This window comes from Cupressus sempervirens, chromosome 3 (assembly GCF_028749045.1).
Source record: "Cupressus sempervirens isolate cs-2001-9-10 chromosome 3, ASM2874904v1, whole genome shotgun sequence".
NCBI classification, from domain to species: domain Eukaryota; kingdom Viridiplantae; phylum Streptophyta; class Pinopsida; order Cupressales; family Cupressaceae; genus Cupressus; species Cupressus sempervirens.
The window spans coordinates 42,140,875-42,163,270 of record NC_143120.1 but is presented as its reverse complement, the minus strand read 5'-3'; positions in this window follow the sequence as shown (position 1 = coordinate 42,163,270).

The following is a 22,396-nucleotide window of genomic DNA, read 5'->3' as shown; positions in this document are numbered from 1 at the left end:
TTCCCACTTTTACAGAGATCGACACCTTTCCAAATGTTTTCCAAAATCCCATAAACATTCAAATATCTATCAAAAATACCAAAAGTATTCAAATATTTATTAAAAATCCCAATGACATTCACATATTCATCAAAGTACTAAAAAAATCTGAATGCATTCCAATACTATAAAAAAAAAATAGGATAATGTTCATCCAACACATTAACATCAACACTAGTTGTCATTTTGCTTGCCAAAAACACAAATACAACTTTTATTCTATTACGATGGCACCAAAAAAATTACATTCAAATAGAATTTGATGGATCATTTATTTTGGCCTCCTTGGAGGAGGTGGCAAGATAGGGTGTCCAATCAATGGTATTTTTTCAGACCCAAATCTAGAAGAGGAAGTCCCTGGCATCAATCCTCTAAGACCTACACTACATCTATGGGAATTGGAAACCTACCACTGTGTAAGTGCACATTCAATCATTATATAAATTCCCTATCCAAAAATTGCATCTCTTCCCAATTCTCATTTAGGAACACCTGATGATAAAATTCCATATAATAAGTGGCTTGTTGGTGTAGCTTCATCATCCGTTACATTTCCATGAACACATTCTCCACTAACTTGTTCACCCCTGGTGTAGTGATCACTCATTGGGCCACATCTCCCTCTTGCTATATTTGGTCAATCATCATTCGCCAATGCTGCATGTGCACTTTTGTCTTGCCCAATTGCTGCTACAATTGCCTCACCTTCAACTCACTCAATGCTAACTACTCCTATAGCTTCAATGCCAGGGAATCTAATTTTGCAATTTCCTACCTATATGACTCAGATTGTGATTGTAGCAACACCAAATCAAATTGCACAGTCTCTAACCCTGCTTATGCCATCTTTAGATATTCTTGCCACCTCTAAACATTTTATCACTCCATCCACATCCTTGTTTCATTCTCCTCTGCTTGTGATTGCTCCACACGTAGTTCTGCTTCTAGTAATTGCACCTATGCTTGCTCTGTATTCACCACCACTTAAAGTTGTCTTGCCTCCATTTTCATTCCATCTTCCTATGCCTTCTCCATCAATCCTAGCAGAAATGAGACTTCCTATTCTACATTTTTCACTTGGACTCTCTCTATAGCCAACATTCTCTGTAATTCTTCCATGTCACTTGATGATTGAAGTAATGGTTATGCCTATTATCCCTGATAATAATATCGATTGGAAAGTATTTGAATCTAATGCACAAATTGTAAGATTTTTGTAGAATGAAGCAAAGTTCTCAGATATAAAATTAGTCAAGATTTAATGACCAGTTTGGTGATCAAAATCATCAACCTTAGCTCCAATGAGTTGACTAAGGGTCCTATTACATTAGAGAGCATCTTCAATCTTGATGACCAAGCAATGGATATAGGCATGAATCTTGTTGCAAACAAAGACGATAATATGCTAGTTGCAGTTGTTGATGAAAGGATGCTAAACATGGGGAAGGTATGTTCTAAAACTAAGCAAGAAAATTTTGTTTATCTATGTCAAGAATTAAATGATGTGTTTGCTTGGACATATGATGATTTAAAGGGTTTTGACCTGAGTTTGTTTCAACATACAATAGTTCTAGTTGATATTGTCAAGCTTGTTTGGAAAAAGCATAGACCAGTAAATCATAAGATTGTGCAAGATTTCTTTGCATCTGGTTAATATTCATGTCTTGTGCAAGAGATCATAGTGGTCTCCTTTCCTTTTTAGGCCCGTCAACTGCCTTTTTAGGCCCCTTAAGTGCCTTTTTAGGCCCCTTAAGTGCCTTTTTAGGCCAAAGCACATTTTTCAAGGCCCTATTCCCCCCTTCTCAGCCCCTTTATCACCTTTTTAAACCTTGAAGCACCTTTTTAGGCCCAAACACCTTTTTGAAGGCCCTATTTTGGTCTTTTTAGGCCCCTAAAGCACCTATTTAGGCCCAAATTCCTTTTTCAAGCTCCTCAAGTGCCTTTTTCGAGCCCCTTAAGTGCCTTTTTAGAGCCTAAAGATATTTTTAAAGCCCAAACATCTTTTTCAAGGCCTTTTTTTGGCTCACAAAGTAACCTCTTAGGCCCTCAAGAGCCTTTTCCAACCCCAAATATCTTTTTCAAGGCCCAAAATTCTTCTCGAACCCCCAAGCACCTTTTTCAAGGTCTTTCTTGGCCTCTTTTGGCCATCAAAGAACCTTGTAGGCCCCAACACCTTTTAACAAGCCTCGTAAGTGTCAGTCTCAACACACACCTACAGAAAAATCTTAACTTTGGTCTTAAACTTGCCTGTAAAGGCTATCAATGTATACATAATTGTGCCTCACAATTTGTGGTTTAGCACTTCCTTATTTTTCCACCATGGCTCTCCAAATGTTGCACAAGTTTATACTCATCATTTATTGAGTTCCCACATAGACATCTAGTTCCCCACATATAAGTAAAAGTATTTCTTCCTCTACAAATCATATTGTTCCCACTTTTACAGAGATCGACATCTTTCCAAATGTTTTCCAAAATCCCATAAACATTCAAATATCTATCAAAAATACCAAAAGCATTCAAATATTTATTAAAAATCCCAATGACATTCACATATTCATCAAAGTACTAAAAATATCTGAATGCATTCCAATACTATAAAAAACAAATAGGATAATGTTCATCCAACACATTAACATCAACACTAGTTGTCAGTTTGCTTGCCAAAAACACAAATACAACTTTTATTCTATTACGATGGCACCAAAAACATTACATTCAAATAGAATTTGATGGATCATTTATTTTGGCCTCCTTGGAGGAGGTGGCAAGATAGGGTGTCATATCAATGGTATTTTTTCATACCCAAATCTAGAAGAGGAAGTCCCTGGTGTCAATCCTCTAAGACCTACACTACATCTATGGGAATTGGAAACCTACCACCGTGTAAGTGCACATTCAATCATTGTATAAATTTCCTATCCAAAAATTGCATCTCTTCCCAATTCTCATTTAGGAACACCTGATGATAACATTCCATATAATAAGTGGCTTGTTGGTGTAGCTTCATCATCCATTACATTTCCATGAACATATTCTCCACTAGCTTGTTCACCCCTAGTGCAGTGATCACTCATTGGGCCACATCTCCCTCTTGCTATATTTGGTCAGTCATCATTCACCAATGCTCCATGTGCACTTTTGTCTTGCCCAATTGCTGCTAAAATTGCCTTACGTTCAACTCACTCAATGCTAACTACTCCTATAGCTTCAATGCCAGGGAGTCTAATTTTGGAATTGCCTACCTAAATGACAACAGTCTCCAACCCTGCTTATGCCATCTTTAGAGATTCTTGCAACCTCTAAACTTTTGATCACTCCATCCACATCCTTGTGTCATTCTCCTCTGCCTTTCATTGCTCCACATGTAGTTCTACTTCTAGTAATTGCACCTGTGCTTGCTCTGTATTCACCACCACTTAAAGTTGTCTTGCCTCCATTTGCATTCCATCTTCCTATGCCTTCTCCATCAATCCTAGCAGAAATGAGACTTCCTATTCTACATTTTTCACTTGGACTCTCTCTATAGCCAACATTCTCTATAATTCTTCCATGTCACTTGATGATTGATTCCCACCCTCCATCTCTAGTCGTGACTCCTTTGCATGTACACCTCTTGCTTCTCCTTCCATTAACCCTTGTCATAGAATCACAAGACTAATCAACCAACATGTTGCACTCATCACCTCACCCACACTAATGCTTTCCACCTCCCTCGAGGCTTCTCCTATAGGCTTTTTAGGAGATTTTATTTCCCTGGCCCCCTCTGCTGCTCCTAACATGCTCTTCATCATCCCAGGCATACTATTCACTACCTATTTCATCAACTTATCATCTAATACCACCTACAATGCCTATTACACTGTAGTCCTCAACAACACCATTAATGTTGACAAGGGTATTTCTTCTACCCTAACGCCCACATCTTCAAGTTTTGTTGAGCCCTATCTCACATTAATTAATTTTCTTGACTCCTAAACTAACACTTGAAGTTTAGACCAATACACCAATTTTCTAGAGGTTCGCTAATTGTGCTTCGCCCTTTTCCCTTACCTAATCTACTTTCCCTAGCTAGCCTCACCCTCCTATTGTGAATGATCTAGTGAGGTTGACATGCTTTCACTAACATACTTACTCAGACTTCTCAATAAACCTGATGGCCATGCTATAGTCTTCACCTTACTATGTTCTGTCTCCATGTTATTCACTTATTTATGGTTGTCGCTTGCCTATTCTCATGCTTTACTTGCCTTGCCATGTGTCCACTCTCTACATCTCGTTGCACCAATACTAGGTACACTTGACACTCAGCTATGACATTTAGACAACCTAATTTACACTAACACATATCACTAGACAAAATCCACTGCTAAATCACCACTGACACATCTCACACTTTGTTATCAAACTTGTATGACAGTTGCTTCTAGGAAGAATTGGAAACACTTGACACTATTGCACAATTCTAGTCACTGTTTCTTTTTATCAAATTTCATTCCTTGTTACACCACATCCTCTACTACATTATGTGGCTTTTGAATCTCAAACAATTTCATTTCATCATATTTCATTTAATCCCCTTTTCTTTCATTCATTATGATTTACTACATCACATTTCATTACATCCAATTTCATTTCATTACATACCATAGTTCATTTCATTTTTTTAATATTTCATTTCCCCTATTTCATTACATTCGTAACATTACATTACATTTTTGTCCCTCACATTTTATTCAATTCATGTATTTAATCTCATTAACACATGAAAGTCATTCAACGACTACATTCACTATCCACATATCATGCTATTCTACCTACTACATTAATCATCCACAATACATCAACAAATACAACTATCATATCAATCAAATCACGACATTGCATGCATACAAAAGTCCATGATATATCAAGTGTACAAGTCAAGACATCAAAAATCTTGAATATCTCATATATCAAAAAGATTGAATCATCAACATCATAAGGTCATTGACATCAACATTCAAAAGGTCATCAACATCAACATAAATGTGTCCTCATCATAAATGACATAAATGATAAGCTTGTGAAATGAACACAAAAGCTCTACAAATCAACCTTGTGTCATATCAGCTACATCATCTATATGTATTTGATTCAAAGGTCATTGCTCATTAGGGGAACTTATCCCATCTTGACCAATCAAACACTAAACAATGACATCAATTTCTCATCACAAGTGATCATCCTACATCAATCAAATCTCCACATCCAACTATTTAGCTAATGGTTCTATCTTGAACAATTTATTTTTCCTACTTTGTATCCTAAGATGGACATATTAGTTTTCCCTATTCTGAATTTGTTTTCTATCTATCCAACACCACCTAATTGATTTTACACATCACTTTGTTGAAACACATTGTTGAACCAATCATTTGTCCTACTCTGTATCCTGAGATGGACATGTTCATTTTCCCTACTTTACATCTTGAGGGGGCCATGGTTTTCTATCTGTCTCCTATCATTTGATTGATTCTACCCCATTGTACCATCATTTGTTCTCATCAAATATTTCAGAAATAAAATTGGAACCTCCTTAATTTTTGTACTTTCATTTGTTTCCAATTTTATTTCTGAGGGGACGGTATATCCATATCAAACTAGGGCATCAAATTTTTTTGACTAATCAATTTCTAAAAAAATAAAAAAATGTTCTACCCCAACCAACATTTCAAACATCAAATCAAACAAAACCAAGGTATCTAAGAAAAAACATCGCAATATCAACCAAAAAAATCAATGACAATCAGACATGAAGACAACCATGAAATATCAAAATATCATTGAATGGATACTCAATCATCAAAATTTGACCTAAAATCAGAGAATCAAGATAATCTTTGAACTAATATGCTTCACATACTAGCTCAAAGAGGGGCATTTGTAGACACCCAAAAATTGGCAAAGACCTAAACTACATAATTTTTATCAATCAACACAAATTAAGGAGGAAATCAGAGGAACACAATAGACTTTCAAATCAAGGATCACATTACATCATTAATCATCTATTAAATCAACAAGACCTAAATCAACTTTTAAAAAAGCAGAAAAAGAATTCAAAATCATGAAATGAAATTCAAAAAGGGAGAAAGAAAAATACAAATTTTCAAAATAAATAGAACATTTATTAAATCAATTAAGTCATTTATCCTCACAAAAGTGAAAATCCCCCTTTTACGTTTACAAGAATTGGAAAAATTCTCATTTATCCTCAAAACCAAGTCTATTGTACTCTTCCTCCTGGTCCCTTATGAGATATTTTCAATTTCACCTCCATCCACCAGTCAAAGGTAAAATCCCTATTCTTACCCCAACCCCTTCTGAAATCCTATAAATAGGAGGGAAATTCAAGAGCTAAAGGACCCAAGTTTTAGGCATCTGCACTATAGACACATTTTGAATTATCATTGTAGCATTGTCATTATAAAAAGTTCATAGCATTTTTACCATTGTTTTCATGTTATTTAGTATAATTTTAGCACTTGTTCATCTCATTGCATATCCATTTTGATAGCATTCTAGAGTTTTTACACCATATAATATGCATTTACTTATAAATCTTGCATATATTCTTGTAGATTTGTATTTGAAGCATACTCCCATTCTAGAACTATCATTGAGATGCTAGTTTGGGAGCTTTCTTAGCAGTTGTAGTTAGGGAAACATGAGACGTTCATAGAGTTTACATTTTGATAATGATTTCTTGGGTTTGGTCTAGTTTGTTGTTATTTTATTTGCATTATACATTAAAGTCTCATGAATACGCAAATATATTGTGTACATATATCACAAAGAATGGTTTACTCAAGTCTTATAAACATAAAGTATGAGATTTGCATGAAATTTTCAATACCTTTAATATTCAAAGCATTCCTAGGAAAGGAAATAGACATGTTGAAAAACTTGCAGTAGTGGGTGCATCTTATGATGTGCCAAGGAGCCTTGAAGATGAGAAGAAGCAAAAGATTAAAGTAATGGTTATACCTATTATCCCTGATAATAATATCGATTGGCAAGTCTTTGAATCTAATGCACAAATTGTAAGATTTTTGTAGAATGAAGCAAAGTTCTTAGATATAAAATTAGTCAACATTTAATGACCAATGTGGTGATCAAAATCATCAACCTTAGCTCCAATGAGTTGACTAAGGGCCTTATTACATTAGAGAGCATCTTCAATCTTGATGACCAAGCAATGGATATAGGCATGAATCTTGCTACAAACAAAGACAATAATATGCTAGTTGTACTTGTTGATGAAAGGACACTAAACATGGGGAAGGTATGTTCTGAAACTAAGCAAGAATTTTTTTTTTATCTATGTCAAGAATTAAATGATGTGTTTTCTTGGGCATATGATGATTTAAAGGGTTTTGACCTGAGTTTGTTTCAACATACAATAGTTCTAGTTGATATTGTCAAGCTTGTTTGGAAAAAGCATAGACCAGTAAATCCCAAGATTGTGCAAGATTTCTTCGCATCTGGTTAATGTTTGTGTCTTGTGCAAGATTTCTTTGCATCTAGTTAATGTTTGTGTCTATCTTCTGCAATTTGCATGATTGTATCAATTTTGGCATTTGAATGATATTGAGTGAAGTTTCTTCCTATACCATTCTTTTGTTGTCTGACCTACATGTGGTTGTTAAATTAAGCAAGGTCTAAATTTGTATCCTTTGAGGGTATAATTAGTTAACTATGCATATATGGGAAGAGGTAGGATTGAACACCCTATTTTGGTGCATGACCTCCTTAAAATAGATTAGGCAGTTACTTTCATATATTCCTTTTCCCTTTTCTCTTAAAGTTTAGTTTAAGTGCATCCTTATAATAGAGGAAGCTGACCTTCTCTAGAGACTCAACCTCATAGTTCAAGTCCCACAACTTGGAAGTTGTTTCTATGTTTCACAAGGTTGTCCTTAGGTAAAAACTTTGGACAAGGGTGCAAGCTTTTGTGACAACAATAATCAGCAGGGAGGAACTTCTTTAATTTGTTCACCATCTTCACCCATGTCCTAATCTTCTCTTTCCCTTTCCTCTATCTATAATTTTGAAAATGTTCCCACCAAACTAAAGCATGGTCCTTCAACTTGGTGACTACTATTTTACCTTTCTGTTATCAAGGGTGACCTCAAATATTTATTCCAACAGAGTGTTAGTGTCCAAACTCCCATCATCTCAACAATAGGCTTATAATGTGCCCTAGATAAAAATCTTAACAATCTCTCCTCATCAGATTCCACCTCAAGTTCAAGGTAAGGGTTTGGGGATCCTTCATCACCACTAACATCATCAAGGTGTACTTCTCTCCTTTGGTTTGTCTCAACATCATTAAGTTTAGTTACATTTTTTCTCCACATGTATGTAATGGTATTATCAACATTTCCTCTAGCACGAACTATTTTGATAATAAGTTCCTACAATATTGTAACCCTCAACAATTTATAGGTCAAATCTTAGATCTGCCACCCTATAACCAAATCCACTTAAGTTCTACATGAACCAATCTCCACAAGGAAGTAACCTTGCTTTAACATCATTTGTCACAAGGAGTAAGGTTGAAAGGTAGGGCCAGAGACTCACCTAATAATCAACCAACCATCATTGAGTTACACAATAGAAACAATTCACAAGGGACAACACCAATAAGAGAGACAACCAGGAATCTTTCATTTATTCATCAAATTTCATCATACATGCTTAGCTATGAGGCCTTTTGAGTTACGACCAAAACAAAGATCTAAACAAACTAACAAAAAATCCTCTAGTGTGCGAGATCTACAATCTCCTTCTGTTATTCTCTTCTCTCTCTACTTCTCTCCTCTCTCTCTAAACCTAGACTAAGATCCTCTATTTATACTTGCCAAAATGGCTTACAGAAGTTTCTCGATCATCATATTGGGAAAGGTCAACCACACAATGGTATACATGCACCATAATGGTCAAATCCAATATATTAAATCTTGACCAATATTCATCTGAATTAAATACAAAAGACAACTGTTAAACGAGAACCAGAAAGAAAACTTGATGAAAGAAAAACAAGAAATCATCAAACAATAGATATAGAGAATCACCAAGGCACTTGATGAACACATAACAGAAACCACTCAGCACACAAGGAACCTGAGCCATTCAATGAACGAAGATAGAAACACATCCACCAAGACAAACAAAAATGAAGTCACCAAGTAGGTTCATAAAGATAACCAAGCACATATCTATCGAGCGAGGTAGCATTGTAACCCAAGATGTTGTTGCATCAAGGAGGTGTGAATTGTTAACCACTACGGTTTCCATTGCACTAAAAGATCAACCTGTGACTGCTTAACCTAGACTTATAGAAGACACAAGAGGTTGTTAAACCACACTGCAGATCCAACAAGGGACACTGACCCATTGCCAACAACCCCCCTCCAAACATTACTCATTATGACCTACAAAGATTCAAACATGTGACCAAGCTCTAATACCTCTTGTTATCCACTAGGTTCCATTGCACCAAAAGATCGACATGTCAATGTTTGATACAACCACTAGACTTATAGAATAAAGGAGATTAAACCATGTCATAAATCCAGTGAGGGATGTTGTATCATTACCAACATGATTTGCATGTTACGTAGCATGGATGGCACCATTCCTTTGTGTGGATAAGATTCTTAGGTAGACAAGTTAGATTTAGAAATGTAGATGTAGTTTAACAACCATAGTGGAACTAAGGCAGTATCACACCTAAGATTGTCTTAGTACACACAAGTCTTGATTAGAGACTTGGTATAAGTGAAATCCATCATACTTGATTTCTCTTATAATATAAGTTGTGATCCTTTTGTTGACTTTACAATCATGTTTGTTATTAGTGACACAGACTTATTCGGATTGTAAGTATCTACCGAGCGTATTGGACAATTAATAGAGTTAAGCAAGCATTTTAGTCTCTACCAAGTTCTAGAATTGCTACCGAATCCAAGGGATAGTATTCAGTTTGCGCTGAGAAGTTTCTATCATAATGGTGATTAGCAATGTAAAACGAGCTTCATAAAGTTTATCAAGTTCCTCAATGCAAACCGAGTTGTGCAGTACTTATCGAGTTTGCAGTTATAGTGATGTGAATCTAGTGTTGATTGAGCTACTCAGTGTTAACCAAGAGATTTGATTTATATTGAGCTTGTAGTGATAGCATTTACTAAGCTATGTAGTATGAATCAAGTGATTCAGTTTATATGTCGAGTTCTACAGTATTCACCGAGTCACTAGTGTAGACGAAGTTTAAGACCACATGGAAGTGATTAGTATAGACCAAGCTTTTACATCTATCGAATGCATGATGATGTCAAACATTGACTATGGATGCCGAGTATCAGAACCTCACTGAGCTACTCTTCAAAACTTGAGTTCCTTGAATTTGTGCCAACTTGTGTATTCAGCCAACTTTTTTTATTTGTAAATTGGATTTGGTATAAATATAATGTATTGTCTTACATTCAAAAACATAGATAAGAAGTAAGATATCAAGTAGAGAAGAGAAAAACTGTGAAATACAAGACTACAACAGTATAAGAAGCAGCAAACAATTATCTATCATAGCAAGCTGATCATTACACACAAAGGAATCTCATTCAACAAACCAAGTTGTAGATTAGAGATCAGCTACTATTTCATACTAATAGGTGGATCAGTTAAATTCTTTCACAAGGTAGACTTAACAATCTTTTGTAAATCTCTTTACCAAGTGCATACTTTGTTGTATGTTTGTAAATCCTTTTGCAAGGTGGAACTAGCAGTCCTTATTGCTCCTAATAGGGCAGATCATCAAAAGTGATCATTGTAAGCCTTAACAGGCCAACTTTATATTGCAGTACTAAAGCTTCTGGATATCATCCCCATCCCAGTTTTACTTTCTATTTGCAAGGTTTGTGGGTCACCAAATTGTGTTTCAAAGTGTTATGAATGTTTTGATGTTTTTAGTTATTCATGCATATAATTAGATCAGAACACACATGAAGGATTAATTGGTAAATAAGGATTAAGTTTTCTTAGTTATTGATTCACCCCTCCCCTCTCAATAACTTAGCCTATCATATATATTTCCAACAATTGGTATCAGAGCTTTATGGTTCTTAGTAACAACTTGAGCAAAGATTAGAGGCTATGGAGGTATTCAGACTTGACAAGGCTATTGATAATGAGAAGCTAGATTTGGAATTGGCTATTGGACAACGCAAGTAAGTGAAGGAGCAACTTTCTCAATCCTTGAGAAGAAGTAAGAAAACTAAGAAGAGAGCAAGAAATTCAGTCAGTAAGATCATGTTAATTCATGGAAGATAAAAACAAGATAAAAGAAGAAATAGAAGGAAATAACAATGAAATTCAAAACCTATCCCTTTAGCAAGTAGACTTCATTAATCAACTCACCAATGCAAATGAAGAATCATGAATCTAAGATTAGAAAATTAAAGGTTGCGAAATGAGCTAAACACTAAAAAGGAAACCAATGAAAGGATGATCAAATCTCAAGAAGACATGAATCAATTGAATGAGAAAATTCATTATAGACAAAAAGGAAAAGCAAGAATTGGATATACAGAAAAAGGTCAATCGTCCAAGCAAGGAGCTCAAAAGAATCAAAGACCTACTTGCAGTCACTGTGGTATGATTGAACATACATCAAACAAATGTTGGAGCAATGGGAATGCTAAATTCAATGAAAAATGTTACAATTGCAATCAACATGGTCATAGAGCTAATGAATGCAAAGAGAAACCTAAATTTGAAGGAAAATGTCACAAATGCAAGAAGCATGGGCACAAATCCTCAGAGGGAAACACTAAGATATTGAACCCAGCAAAATAGATTATAAAAGCTATATTTGGTTGCAATTATAACACTTGTTGTAGATGTCATTACTGTGGAGAATTTGGACACATTGGAATGAATTGTGTAAAACATCACATTAGGACAAGAGACACCACCAAAAGATGTTTATCTATATAGAACTTGGTCATCTTGCTGAGAACTATATGAATACTGAAAGAATTGAAGATGAAACAAAGGAAAAAGATGACAACATCAGAAAGTAGATGAGACAGCACTAGATTCCAAAATCTTCTAAGAATGCAAGTCTAAGCAATAATGAACATGTCACTCGAGAATTGGGTGACAAGTATTTCCACTTGATCTCTCAAGGAGAACTAGAACTAGGATTTTGAAGAATATATCTAACATTAGTTCCAGTTAACAAAATGAAAGATCCATATCAGCATTCAAGATGCAAAGGGATCCTCAAGCATTCAAAGATGTCAATCATTACTGAGCAAAGTCGGGTCGAAAGACCCTACTGAGCAAGGTCGAAAGTAACTAAGTTTTGTATGGAAATTGAGTCATGGATGGCTCTACCAAGCATTCAATACAAGAAAAGTGGAGGCCAATATGTCATTTGAGTGAACAATCGTACCAAGCATTTATGGCGATCAAAAGGAAAAATTTCATAAAAGGATCAAATCAAATTCATTTCTCACCATGACCTTTTTAGAGCTATTTGTGCAAAGCAATTTCTAAGCATCCGAGAAATCTGAGCAAATCATTCTTGGAGATTTTCATGTCTTTGAAAACCCTATCAAGTGAAATCACATTCACCAATAGAAAATAAAAGAAAGGATCTGCTAAGTTAATTTGAGGCATAGAATGGAAGGCACCAGACTTTAAGTTGAGTCCTACCATCGTGGAAACCCTAGATCTGAGCGGAGGTCAATCAAAAATACCACCAAAGGTGTTGTTGATTAATAATATTTGTTTGCATTTCTATTGTTTTATTCAAGATATTGAAACATTGGAAATGGATGAAACCCCAGAGAAGTTGTGTGTGAATGGTGTGTTAAAACTTGAACATCAACACCTTGAAGCAAAGGGTTTAACTCACATCCTGTATATGCCAAAAGATATTTAGATCAAATGGATAAGAATCATTCTCAATCGTGCATAATGGTCAATTATGGTTAGAACAACCTATTTTGATAACCATGAAGATGATCCATAGGATCATTGGTCTTCATATGTTGTCAAAAACTAAAATGACCAAAACACTAAGTCAGGTCAAGCTTGAAAAGAAAACCCTTGCTGAGTGGGATGGAAGGGGAATGAAGATCAACTGTGTTACAGATCTAGAACTAAAGTTTCGGATACATGTCATTGCACACAAAATATATTGCTTGAGTAGATTCAATAGTGTATTATGCGAATTAGTGGATCTCGCCTACAAAGTGGTCAAGAATAACATATCACTTGACCTTGCCGAGTTGATGCTAAACCAATTCAACAAGAATATGGAGTGTATAAGAGCTTCAAAGAATAATCCTTGTAAGTTCGGTTAACTTTTAACTTGTTTATTTTTCTATGTGCAAAAGTTCTTCCCATACAAAGGTACAATTGTATGGAAGAAGGATGTACCTATTCTTTATCAAATTAATGAATGTATAGCTGAAATGGGTGAAAACTATATGAGTATTAAAGATAATTAATTTGATAAATTTAAGGACAAGATCAATTACAGATTCAAGATACCCAAAAAACTCATTGATGATTACAAAGATGATGTTTGTTTCATGTTTGATAGTGGTGAAGTACATATTCAGGCAGTTAGACCAATAATTGTATGGGTTAAGCCTCTAGGTTATGAGGTTAACATTGATGAAACCAAGGACATCATTGAAGCATTGATTAACATGTCTGTTGGCTCTAAAGTTGCATAGTTTGGCACCTATGATGAAGCAAAGGCTAGAATACAACTTGAAATAAAATTCCCTCAGGCAGTCAACAAAGGGAAGAAGAGAATTAAAAAATTAAAAACCAACTCCACTCTTCTATTGACTAAAGGAAAAGGAGATGACATTAAGGACGATGAAGCAGAAGGTGAAGAGAAATCAGAGCAAGAAGAGTTAGTAAAGAAAAAAGGGAAAGGTATAATAACCAAGCCTGCCAAACCATCTAATGGTGTATTCATGAGGAGGGCATCTAGGAAGAAACTTGATAAAGAAGGAAGAGATGGGATCTTTAAAAGACCTCCACCCACCTTTTAGGAAAGGTTGAAGAAAATGGACTCAGCAATCAGCATAACAAACTTTAAATCACTTAAGTATGAGACTAGGACTGGAGAGGAGCAAAAGCAAATAGAAGACATGATAATGTCTAAAATGGGCAAGTGGAAATATTCCCCAGACCAGCTTGTTCAGCATATTCTGAGTGATCTAATGCAGAAGATCAAGCCAAGATGGGAGAATGCTATGAAAACTGCTAAGGACATATATGAGAAGACCCTAAGGCAACTCATGCCAAGTTTGAATGATAAGGAAGTAAAAGAATCATTGAAGAAGAATGAAAAAAATCTTACTTTGAGATTCAACACTTGTCTTATATTGATAAATGACATTGAACATGTGGTAAGGAATGCCACCAACACATGGAAGAACATTTTCAATCTTCACAAGAAAAGTGATTTTGTGGTTCATGTCAGTGACAAGGATGAAGATGATGATGAACATGAAAAAGATGAGGAAATTGGTAATGAAGAAGTGACACATTATGACAATGTAGGTGATGAGGAAGAGGAACAGGGAAAAGAAACTACCGAGGAAGATTTTCTTGATATTTAGAACATAGAGGAGAGCGATCCCAAGAAAATTGCAGCAGCAGTCACAACCTCACTTCCTCATTCTCTGAGTGAGCCATTGAAAACATCAAGCCCAGAGAAAGCCACTACTGGATTGATTGTGTCAAACACTGTAAGTAAAAACACTCAATCAATTTGTGCACCTATTCAGCTTAGTACTTCATTGACAAAAGTGACAAGCACTTCATCTACTGAGCAGTCAGCACTTCCCTCTACATTAGTTTTCGTTACACTAGGTATTCCAACAATTGGTATTTCAACAATAAGTGTGATATCTACTTTTTCAGCTAGTCCTACTATCTGTACCATTGTTTCCATTCCTGGCATGCAAATAATAAGTGCAAGGATAGTTGAGACCAAGCCCTAACCAAGTAACAATTTTTTGAATAAAGGCAAAGAGAAAGAAGAAGAAATTAATCTTGATGAGGAGATTTTTATTCCGAATTGGGACATCTCCAATCTTAACCTTGATCAAATCCATATATTTAGAGAACTTCTTCAGAAGAAGGCTAATCAACAGAGGCTTAGAGAAGAAAGAAATAAAGAATTTCAAATAAGTGGAGATGCAAATAATATCCTAGCAGAGGCACTAAACACAGAGGTTGACACTTCTCAACCAATTTTGATTCAGTTAGCTGAGGTAGTCCAAAAATTCAATGAAAATTTTAATGGATAGGAGAAATTATTGTAGAGAGCAGGGAAGAAATTTGAGAATAAAGTTTTAGAACTTATTGCTCAAAATATTGCTATTCATCAAGTAGATCTATCTACTATTCTAAGCTCACTGAAGACCTCTTGCAACAACGTGTCTTCATTATTCGGTAAACTCTGTGATATATCAATTTTCACCAAGGAAATAAGAGATAAATTTTCAAAGATTGATGAAGGTCTGCAGGCAAGTGCACAACAATTGCAACTTGACCCGAGTTACAGCTCTACCCACTTCTCAAAGATCAGATTCTTAACTAATATGCAGGCATAATTGCTAAGAGAAGAAGCCAGAATAAGAGCTACACTGGTAGACATTCAAGGCATGATTCTCCCAAACATGGATGCATTGTAGAAACATATTGCAATGCCAAAACGCTAATCCATAATAACAACTTCTCAGTTGCAGATCAAGTGATAGAACGTTCAACAGAAGTTCAAGTTGCATTGCACACATGCAAGGTCTTGCAAGAAAATTGGGACAAGACAACGAAACTAATTTTAAATTTACATTCAGATTTCTTGTCACATTTTGGCATTATTGTATAGTAAATAGCATACATCTTTGGCATTAATGTCAAAAAGAAAGAGAGGATGTATATTGTAGAGAAGATGTATATTATAAAGGGGAAGTATACATAAAGGGAGAGAAAATGTATATATCAAATGTGAAAAGATGTAAAGTATATTGTATATATGTAGGGGGGAGCATTATATATGTACAGATACTTAGAGATACATCTTCTACAAAAACAATTTTGAAAAATCTCAATAACAAAGTACTCTACCAAGTTGGAGACTTAAGGTGATGAATAAACAGTGTTCTTAAAACTCAGTTTTGACTAATAACTATTTTGTCACTAATGCCAAAGGGGGAGATTATTGACATTACAATCATGTTTGTTATTAGTGACACAAACTTATTTAGATTGTAAGTATCTATCGAGAATATTATATAGTTAACAGAGTTAACCAAGCATTTCAGTCTCTACTGAATTCTACAGTTACCACCGAGTCCAAGGGAAAATATTTAGTTTGTGTGGAGTTGTTTTTTCCATAATGGTGATCAATAGTGTAAACCGAGCTTCATAATGTTTACCAAGTTCCTCAGTGCAAACTAAGTTGTGCAGTGCTTACCGAGTTTACAGTTACAATGATGTGAATCTAGTGTTGACAAAGCCCCTCAGTGTTAACCAAGTGATTTAGTTTATACCGAGCTCATAGTGATAGCATTTACTGAGCTATGTAGTATGAATCAAGTGATTCAATTTATATGTCGAGTTTCATAGTATTCACTGAGTCACCAGTCAAACTAAGTTTCAGACTACTTGGAAGTGATTAGTACGGAACAAACTTCTACATCTATTGAATGCATGACAATGTCAAGCATTGATTATGGATGTCGAGTATCAAGACCTCACCGAGCTAGTCTTTAGCACCCGAGTTCCTACAGTTTGGGCCAACTTTGTGTATTTTGTGTAAACTTGTATTGTAGCCAAGTTTGTTGATTTGTAAATTGGATTGGTATATATGTAATATATTGGGTCACATCCAAAAGCATAGATAAGAAGTAAGATATCAAGCAAAGAAGAGCAAAAGTGCGAAATACAAGGTTATGGCAGTATGAGGAGCAACAAATATTTATCTATCACAGTAAGTTGATCATTACACACAAAGGAATCTCATTCAACAAACCAAGTTGCAGATCAGAGATCAACCACTATTTTATCCTAACAAGTAGAATAGTTAAATCCTTTCACAAGGCAGACTTAACAGTCTTTTGTAAATCTCTTTACCGAGTGCATACTTTATTGTATGTTTGTAAATCCTTTTGCAAGGTGGCCCTAGCAGTCCTTATTGCTCCTAATAGGGAAGATCATCAAAAGTGATCATTGTAAGCCTTAACAGGCCAACTTTATACTGCAGTACTAAAGCTTGTGGGTACCATCCCCACCCTAGTTTTACTTTCTAGTTGGATGGTTTTTGGGTCACCAATTTGTGTGTCAAAGTGTTATGAATGTTTTGATGTTTTCATTTATTCATGCATACAATTAGATCAAAACACACATGAAAGATTAATTAGTAAATAAGGATTATGTTTTCTTATTTACTGATTCAACCCCTCCCCTCAGTAACTTAGCCTATCATATATGTTTCCAACACCTTTTTCATTAACATTACGAACTTCCCTATCGTTCATCAAAAGATTTTTTACTTCAAGACAACCCCATATCATGTAGACTTGTCTCTTTTTGACCTAAATGAAAAGAATTTGTTGGGTTTTGTGCTATCCTTGTAAGACTCACTCCAATTGTGAGTATAACTCCCATTTCGTTCATAATATTTTAATCAGTGAGCAAATTTGAGCATCTTCCTCCCTCCTTGGATCCCATATTCTAGAACCCCCAAAACCTTGTCTTCTCTGAAATTGGGCAACCACTTTCTTCTTTGCAAGCATTGACTATTGGTTTCTTGTTTTTATTGTCATTGTGTTCTATATCCCAAGCTTCTATTTGATGTCTCAAAATACCCTTGCCACCAATCACTATTATCCATACTCATCATAAGTTTGAAGCACGACCTCTGAAATATACTATTGTGACTTTAACAATACCCTAGATAGTCAAGTCTTGGATAAGGGGAGCCCATGATAGGCTTATGTGTTGGTAGTGGGTTGTCCCTCACTAGATTTGCAATATGGTTTAGCAACCTCCTATGTCTTCTATAAGTCTACTAGTTGTATTGGGAATCAACATGTCAAGTTTTAGTGCAACAACCCTAGCAGTTAACAAGTGATATCAAAGCTTAGTCATAAGTTTGAATCCTTGCAATCACGATGAGTAATGTTAAGAGTAGGATTGTTGGCAACGGGCCAATATCCCTCACTAGATTCACAACATGGTTTAACAACCTCCCATGTCTTCTATAGGTCTAATGGTTGTATTGGACCTCGATAAATAGATCCTTGACATAGTATAAAAGATCAACGAACAGAATTCGGACTCTAATGGAGAAGCGTTGTTACATTGATTTTTTATCTCAGCGTGCATGGTACAATAAATCTGCAAAATCTTCTAAAAATCTTAGAAACATACTAAATATAACCCTGCCTTTGCGCTCTTTGCATAGTCAATTAGAAACTCCCAATTACAAATACATGAATTGTAGAGGAGGTTACCATTCATTTGCAAATCAATTCATTCCGTTTTCTCATAGAAAAAGAGAGAGAGTACCGTGACTGAATACAGAGGCTACAAAATGACCTTCACAGGCTTTCCTGCAAGACAAGAAGGCGTTCGATCCTCATTGAAGGGTGTTCGATTTCCTTCATCAACGAAAAATAGTATCATTCAGTATTCATCTACTCCTCAATCGCTGAGGAAGAAACAACCCCATAAAAATGATATGAGAAAGTTCTCTGCTGCTAATTATGCAGAAAATCGCAATCCCAATCCTGCTGTTGAAAAATATCCAAATGACTTCCAAATATCTCTTCCTCGGTCTCAAAAGTTGTCTAATAGGAGTGAAAAGAGCTCCAAAATCTCTGATGGGGGTTGAAAGTCCTTCAATGGCCAGGAGAAACTCTCTGATGGGTTTCAGAAATCAACCAATCGCTCTCAGAGGCCCTCTAAGGTGCCTGAATCCGGAGTGCATTCCTGCAGCTCAAGAAAAGCGGGTGTTCAATCTACATCAGGTCCAAGGAAAAGTACCGTTTAGGTTCCTACTTCTACTCAATTGCTGAGGAAAAATCAACACCATGAAAATTTCTTCTTCTTTCTCTTTGGAACCAATATTTATATTTTCTTGCATTTGTAGGTTGAACCAGCCGATGATGCTCAGGATAGTCCAAGGATAGAGGAGGTACACACACACGCTTCAGTTGACAGTAGTAGACATGTTAGATATTTATCATTTTAAAGTTCAAACATATATGCTTCTATAAGCAGGTTGAATAAATTATATCTAATATTAACATATGCTAGGAACACATGGTTTATTTTCAGAGCTTGGATTCAATAGGACGGGGTCTTTGGATAGAAGCGGAGTTCAACACTGGAAGAAGCAACCCAAGGTCACTTGTGCAAAACCTTTCAAGCTTCGAACAGAGGTAAACTACAGGAAAACACATTTTAATATGTTGCCAATATGTTTCTATTGTTTTTATTGATTCAATAAATACATTTCTTCTAAATACTATGTGGATTCAACTGTTTTTATCCTCTTTTTTAACTTTCCCTAAAATACACAAGGTCTGAGAAGAATTTTAAAAATTGCAGCAAAGAGGCCAAAAGAAAGAGAAGGAATTTTTGAGGAAGGTACAGGTGATGTTCTCTGAGGAACAAAAAAATCAAATTCCAAAGGCACAAGGCTTGCCATGGACAACAGATCAACCACAGGTTACATTTGAATTTTAAAAAAAAAATTGACTTAGCATATGAGCATTTCTCTTTTAGAAATGATTTTGATTCTTTGGTACTTGTTTCTCAAATAACAACATTTGGTGAAGCCCATAGTGAAAGAATGCACCAAGCCACTGAATGTAAAGCTTTACACTGAAAAAAGGGCAGTTGATCATGTTGAATTTGATCAAACAGTAAGTCTTCTAAATATCATCTTATATGTATGCTCTTGTGTGAGTTCTTAGCCGATTCTGGATAGATTTTCATGTATATTTTTAACAAATTCAAATTCGTAGTTCTTAGCCAGTTCTGAACAGTATTTTTTGTATTTTTAAACAAATTTATATTAGCACAAACTCCCACATGAAATCACATTCTGTTAATTCACACGAGTGTAAGCAGGCACTTTTTTCTTATCACCCATAATTATATTTTCTGGTCTGCTTGAAATAGATAGCAGTAAAGATAAATGCATTGGAGCAGAAAAGGCTGGAAGAGAAAAGACTGCAGGAGGTCTATTTTTGTTATATTATCTGTTTATCACATATATATGATATTGACTAAGTAGAAAAGTAGGTCATTGTCCTGATCAGATAAATTCTCTTGATAGTTAGCTGAAGAAGAAGAGATTAAGAGGCTATGAAAAAAGATGATTCCACGAGCTCAACTCATGCCCTTTTTTTATGGCCCTTTTATTCACCAAAGGTATGACTCATCAAATTTCTGTCTTGTTGAATTGAAATTCACATGTAATTATGATTTTGTAATTAGAAAGACTTTCTAAAGATTATCTTGACATGTGATACAGATGGTCTAAAAGTCCAAGCCTACCAAAGGAGCTTAAACCTCATGTCGTTCGCCACAAAAGGGCTAAATGCATACCATGCAACTGAAAAAGAACAAACTAACGGAGTCCTCTTTTTGAAAAAGAAATTTAGTTTCTACAACCTTTTCAAAAAAGGTTTTGTGAAATATGAAAAATACTATCCATCTATATATATAACATGAGGTATTCTAGCTTTTTTCTAGAGATCTATGAAAATAGCTTGTCTATTAAAGCAACAAAATGGTGAAAAAATTTTGCACAAATATTAAATAGTGGGAAAAAAATCTTCTATAGAAAAACAAAATTCAAGTATTTGCTAGTAAAGGGTACATAACGAACTTACAAAGAGTTGGAGCAGCTTTAACTATTCATAGTGCGAATTCCCTGGGTAACATTCTGAATTTATGAATATATGTGAAACAAGTAGCACAGATTGCCTCTGACATTTTCCTTAATGAGATTGCATTTTGAGTATTGTACAAGATTAAGTATTTAATTATTGAGCAATTTCACAGCTCTGAAAATGGAAAATCTTTCTTCCTCAAGAAGTAAGCAATTTGTCAAGTCAATTTTCCACAGCTTTGGCATTGCTCCAACTATGCACTTGAGCTTTAATAATATTTAAATTTACATGAAGACGGCTACAGAGTGGGTACCTGGAAACATACGCGTACAGTTCAGAGAAACAAAAAATGAAGGTTTGTCTAAAATGTTTAAACAATTAAATGGATAACCCTTTTCTTGGAAGGACATAATCCTCACTCTCCAACTCCAATTATTACAAAAATCTCCCCTACCATTTCCAAGATCAATGAGAGATTTCTTAGACATTGGAGAGAAGCTTTCTTTATGCAATCAATTAGTGTTCCTTCCATTTAATGTAAGGATAAATATAGCTAATGCATAAATCACTTATGAATTATGATGAAAGAAGCATATTAGACTAGGTCATGTGGAGCTCCTCTAACTAATGGTGCCTTTAACAGGAGAAGAGTCTGGTTTATATTTCAAATCTGAACAATACCAGCAAAAGAATTTATGGGTGGGATATGCTTAAAATATATTATTAGAAAGCGAAAAATAATTGCACAGCCATTAGAGGACATTGTGATTATACCTTGCATATATTACCAGCCTAAAACTGGCACTTGGCAGTGATGAGGTACAACAGTATCTATATGTTCCTCAACCATCAACTTTTTCTAGATATGTTTGAATCCCAATAAAACACTTTTTTTGGAACTTTTTCAAGAATGCTTTTGATTGAGTAAAAATGATGGGATCAGTGACAAATTTCTAGGTCTGGTTTGCCTACCTGGGGCCTTGGTATTTGTCCGGTTCGAACCAGGTCAGTATTCAGGTTTGGTTCGCCTGTGGCTTTTTGCCAAGGTTTGTAGCTAGGCATGCTGGTTCACCTGGCTTGAATCAGGGTAGACCCAGGTGGACCAAGTGTGAACTAGGTACATTTTCACTGAGAAACATTCTATGATTTAGTGTGGGGAACAATTATTATAGAATTTGAAAAATATTTTTAACATTACAAAACAGAACTTTCTGAAGTTTGAAAATTGATAACTTCAAATTAAACTAGCTCTCAAGATTTCTTCCTGTGAATGTTTTATATCCAATTGCTCACAATGACCCATGTCCAATTAGCTACAAGCTCTCTATAGTAAAAAATTTTAAAAAATAGATTTTTAGCATTAAACAATA